General features: G+C 37.4%; 1 long non-coding RNA gene across 1 annotated transcript; it reads left to right on the top strand.

Annotated features, from left to right (window-relative positions):
* The first annotated feature begins 2,101 nt into the window (after window positions 1-2,101).
* Window positions 2,102-2,523, top strand: LOC118645258. The gene is made up of 2 exons (XR_004963026.1): window positions 2,102-2,173; window positions 2,251-2,523. It is a non-coding gene; the product is annotated as an uncharacterized LOC118645258 (long non-coding RNA).
* The last annotated feature ends 3,619 nt before the right edge of the window (window positions 2,524-6,142 follow it).

Here is a 6,142-nt window from a genome sequence, read left to right on the forward strand (position 1 = left end):
CTGGGAGCTTCGCGTATTCATGAACGCGCACGAATTTATGCACGTCTTCGACATTATAGTGCGTAATGCATCCTCCAGTACAAATAAATTTCGTCGGTTCATTAGCTGAAATGGATAAATAAATTAGTCTATAAAAGTGATACAGCAATCGAAAAAAAAACTTCCATAAATATTTAGTACTCTTAGGTGTCTAATTAATTAGGTCGCTTTGTTGCAGATTTTGTTGCTCTAACTATTTTGAAAAAACCAATGGCTATACTGACTTATGTCTAAAGTAATAATATACTGCAATTCTTAAATATATCTATTTGAATGGAAACGTTTCCATCATTTGTGACCTTATTTTAATTGTATGTTTGTCGCTGTTTTGATTTAGAATTGCAAAAACGGCGTACCTATGGATGAATGAACGTAATAATTCACGATACCATTAGGCCATAGTAAAGTTTCATTCGTCGTAATGGTTTTTCTCGATTTCAATGACCGATATATATCTCCTTCTCGTTCTGTACCTTCTCAGGATTATCGTATTGAGACCATGAATCAACTGCAAATATAAATATTATATTTCTGGAATATCAGGGTATTTTTTAATTATCTTTATGGGGGGCATTTTCCAAACAGCCTTTTCTTCAGGCGTAATCGAAAAGAAACTTCACTTCTTTACTCACGTCTATAGCTAATCATCCCGGGAGTGATATTTTCTGTTTTCATCGATTTCGGTGATGTTAGTGTGGTCTTATCCAATGATTATAAGCTGCGGATGTGCATTAATGTTCGTGACGAACCAATTATCTAATAAAAGCGCTAATGCTAAAATCAACAACCTACGAAAACAGCGAGCGCCCTGCATCTTTCTTGAACGAACTACAAACATGGACTGGCGTTTCATCGTCAGCGTGAACCATAATTATATGATAAACTGATATATCCAAGTTATACAGATATATCACAGTTGATTTATTAGAATTCTTTTCACGTATGACTTGACGGTGAGTAACACGTTTGCGACATCGTGAGTAAATTAAATTGGGGAAGCATTGTTAGAAACTGGATCATTAAACTCATAACAATTGCCAATGAAATCTTGATCGATAAAGTCATGTCACTGATATAGTAGCTTTTATTAATAGGTTTGATTCTTTAACAGATTTGATTCACTTTATGGTATTAAATTTAAATGGTATTTTATATTATAGTAACATGAAAGTTGTCGCAGTATTAAAGTATTCTAAATATTTTAATATAATTAAATATATTTTTTACACTTAATATTGCTCTAAAAAATTATTCTAATATCTGTCGTATTTCTTCTCGTTTTCGTGCAATCATATTAATATAATTATTAAATATTTTGGAGTTTAATTAAACGTCGACGACATTTTTGTTTATGACTTACATTTCTGCGTATAAATAATAAAATAATCAGTGATTAAAGCGCAGATTGATTAAAAAACTAAATTAGCAATCTTAGATATTGTTTTTCAATTTCCGAACTTTGCTTTCTTTTTAAGTATTTAACAGAAATTGATAAGATTCTTTAAAATAAAACATACATACTTTTAATTGTCCAATTATTTTTAAACATTCGATAATCAATCCTAAAATGGTACTCAGTTAAATTCATGTAAATGAGAATGATTCTCCACATGCTATGTGCATATATAAAAATAATAAATAATAAATTAGAATTGGACGCAAAAAGATTTGAAAAATATCATCTATTATCTTATCTATTATCATCTATTATTTAAAAATTTAGCTGGTACAGATCTGAAGATAATTTTATTGGACCAAAATAGTAATTAATATCAAGATGAGCGTGTTGTAAAAAAATTTTAACATGAAGCATCGATTTGAAAGTTCAATTATTTTAGTAGCGTCTAACAAAATTATTTTCAGATCTATATTCAACTAAATTGTTAGATACTACTACTAGTAAAACGTTCTTTGTAAATTTTCTGATTTGTGGAAAATGTATTTTCGATAGCACGTAACGTTTTACTTTGAATAATCAACGGCCGAGACTAAAACATTAATTGTCACGGATCGTTACTTATTTTACGTATTTGCAATAACGAACCGGATCCCGTGACGCTTTAAGGAAGGTGTCGGAAGTTCACGTCGATGAACGGGAGCTATTTCGAGTTCCTCAGCGTTGCTCGAGGAGAAGGTACTGACGTTAGCAGCGAGCTACGAGCCGTTGAGCGTATTACGAGCCTCATAAAGGTCTCCGTTAATATTTAATAGTGCGTTTTAATGGTGCACGCAGGTGCGAGTACATCGTGTCCTCCCTTCTCTTGCATCCTAAGTATCTGTTAATGACGGCTTACAACGAAATGGCAAAGTTCCCTTCCTTCGGCTGTTCCTCCTAGTTTTATCCGGTTCGCTACAACGATGCGAGAACTTCCCGTCATCGTTGCGAGAGCCATCGTCGCAATTGTGCAGTTTTACAGTGCTTCTTAAATTATAATTTTACGGTTTTCAACGAGAATCTTTTCGCTAAATCTTCTTTGTAAAAAATAATAAATATTAATGAATGTATTCTTGTATGAATGATAATATAATAAGAAAATTAATAGTTTCTATAGACCAATTCATATTCGATTTATTTAACATTAAATTATCATGAAAAAGAGATCTATCTAGTTTATAAATTTTTTAAACTTATTTTACACATTAAATCAGATTATATCGCAAATTTTTCTATTTAAATGTAGAGGCACTGCTTTGTCAAGCGAATTCGGCGAATAAAATTTAACGAATCTAATTCATACACACGATCAATTCGCCGCGAGTGGTTCCTCAAGATACATCACGCGACGTCGCGCCAACCGCGATACGAAAACGCCTTAACGAAGAGAATGTAAAAGTTTTAACACATACATTCCACGGCGGACATTGCGATAAATAAAATTGAACAATCCTTCCAATCTGCCCTAGATTTTTATTACTCGCGGAAACTTTGGGATCCTAACCTGCCCCCCCCTCCCTCCTTCCCTGCGCAAACTTCGGAAATCTCTTTGGAAAGGCAGGAAGAGTACGAGGGCGAGTGCCCCATGCGGAAACTCGTCGGGAAAAGTCATTTTCGTTCGTTTCTCCACGGTGGTAAGAAACGATCCGAGGCAAGCCGATGCTGTCGGCGATGCCGAGGGGGTGCGAAAGGAAAAAGCCCGCTCTCCCCACGCGATATAAGCCGCCGGTGGCGGCTCTCCGTATCGTTCGATAAGCCCCGAGCCCTCAGCGGATTCGGTGTGGGCTTCCACACGGCACAAAGGCCTAATTACCCATAAATTCGCTGATTTACGGCGGTCTAGAAATGTAAATATGAAATATGAAAATGAGGACGGCGGTAATAAAAGTGATGTACGGGGCTCCGTAGGGTCGTTCATGAAGGCGTCCATCATCGTGCTTGACGGGCTTCTTTGTCTGGTAGCGGCAGTCGAGAGCCATTTCGCTCTCTCGCCTCTCGCCCCTCTCCCTGCCGCGGATCTCTTTCGCGATTCTCTTTATCTCACTCGTATTCTCTATTTCTCTCTTTCTCTCTCTTTCTCTTGTCTACTCAACCCACTCCCCTTCTCTGCCCTGCTTTCTCATCGGAGACGTCGACGGGAACATCCGCGCGATTCGCACGCGAATTTGGTTCTCTCACGGCGAGAAGGCACTTTGTCTTGGCCTTTTGTAGCTGTCGTTTTGATTCACGGCAGCTAGTGATTCTTCTTTTCTTCCCGGTCGAAGTCGGAAATACTCACGGCCCCGATAGATTTATCGACACGAAAATTGTCGTGACTGTACCGACTGTCTCTAATTAACGAGGCTAAGCTAAGAAGACTGATCACTTTTAGTGATGAAGACGAATCTACTGTCAAAGAAATAACAACTTCATGGCTATGATTTTTTTTTTAGTACTCAGCAGTAATCGAATTATTGTGTAATGTGTATAAAATATTTCAAGCGTGTAATTAATTAAGAATATTATTTTGTATAATTACAATCATTTTTAATACAAAAAAGATTTTGATGCTTGTTGCATGTTGATTGAAATCATTATATTCACAAAAAAAATTAAAAGAGGATTATACGTTTATGATGACGGTTTGTAATAAGCATTTTTCTGATCACTGAAATGCCGGATCCGGTTCCTTCGAATGCGCATTCGTGTCGACACTGTTCGTTAGTAGGTACGTTTCCCTGCATAATTTGACTTTAATTAAGGCAATCGTTGAAACGTTGCTGAATCGAAGTAGCGTTTCACGAATTCATCGGAATTGCAACATTTGCACGCTATTCACTCGACGTTACTTTGCTTTGTGTTTATTCTTTTGCTACACCATTTATTGTAATGCAAACAACCTTTCTGAACATTTTAAAAACCGTTATAGGTGAAAGAAACAACAAATACAGTGAATTTTCCATTAAGTGCAATAGATAAGTGCTTAGAAATTTCATATTGTAAGAGTTAACGTATATGTCAATATAGTATTAATTATTAAATGTCTTAAAATATTTATATACGTTATGTCCATTTGGGCCTTTATTTATGAATTTGCACGCCGAATATCTTCATAACATATTTATTACATCCAAACGACGCGTTCAATTGCCAAATATTGATCAGTATTGATAACTGTATGTAACAATACATCAGCATCAGGACACTCGCATTTATCGAATGCAAATTATTTGATTCGCGTTGCAATATTCGGCAAACCGTCTCTAAACATTTGTTGAATGTTTATCTGGTGCATTAGCAGCTTACAGTGCATATCTAAATGCGACCACTCGCCCAATACTTGTCAAGTCGAGATAGGTAATGCATCGTATAGATCATATGACGCGTATGACAATGTAATAATTCATATCAATGTGATAATTCCACAATTGGATATGACACAAAAGCAAAATTTGCTAAATAAATATCATACATTTATATTTGTTTCGCATACACGTTTGATAAATAAATGCGTTGTTTAGAAAAAGCCAAATCTCTTGTGACACGTAACTTCACGTAAAAAATTTTTGCTCTATTTGAAGTTTTTGACATAAAATTCTGTTGCTATTGCATACCTGCTCTACGTTAATCGTAATAATATTTATATAAAAAATAGCATATTGTATTAAATTATTATGTCAAGATTATTTCTAACAATTCTCCGTCAAATAAGCGTGAAATTAAAAAAAAAAAGGACAGGAAAGTTATCTCGTTTTGTGTTGGCTGCGAGAGATTAAATGCGAGTCATTTGCACCGGTGGAACATTTGATGAATGGCCGTGTCATCCGGGGCTGGCTTAAATCAAGTGTATCAACGTCTCGTAGCCGTCAATGCCTTGGATAGGCTATCGGTCGAACAAACGCGTTGTCGCGGCGTAATTTCGCGTCCAGCGCGAGTGAATTATATGCGTGATTGTCGCGCGATACAATACGCAACGAATGCGTGATGAACGATCGGCATGGCGACCGCGCTTCAAGCCGTTTCGACGCCTTCGCGTTCCGACAAATTCGATACGCGCGGCTCTTGATTAGCTCGCGACCACGCTCATTTTCCCACCTGACGTATTTGCCGCCCGCGAAGAATAACAATCAATTGTTCCCCGGTACTTTATCGCCGTCTTGTATTTATATCCCGGCATCTCTCGGCTGCGCGTATATTTCACATCGATCGGCGTTCGCATATACAAGCGTGCGTTAAAAAGTCGTCCGGTTAATTCGAAATCCTTTCCTCCCCGTCGTCCGTTTAATCCCTGAGCGAACTAATCTCGTCGTTTTTGCCAATCATTCTTTCATTAATTTACGACTGATATTCTGCGATGACGGTAGGTACACGTGGTTGCAACGAAGCGAGGTCTAACGACCGATTTGAAATGATTAATGATTGATCTCTTCTCCTTCCTCTCTATGACTGCGTGCACGTGTTCTGTTTTCGTGTGTGTACGTGTTCGTGTGCGCGCATGACGCGAGTACGAGACGAATCGTGGAAGCCGTGCTTCGGTCCGCTTCATATCTTAATGAGACCCGTTTGTCGTTTAAAGTTCGCCCGCTCCATAGGGTGGCAGAAGCGTGCAAATCAAAACGGCGATTCTCCCCCTAAACCCTTTAATTAGCAGTCATAAATTGTAACAATACAAGTTGATAATGCCTCGCC

This window comes from Monomorium pharaonis, chromosome 4 (genome assembly GCF_013373865.1).
Source record: "Monomorium pharaonis isolate MP-MQ-018 chromosome 4, ASM1337386v2, whole genome shotgun sequence".
Taxonomy (NCBI): Eukaryota; Metazoa; Arthropoda; class Insecta; order Hymenoptera; family Formicidae; genus Monomorium; species Monomorium pharaonis.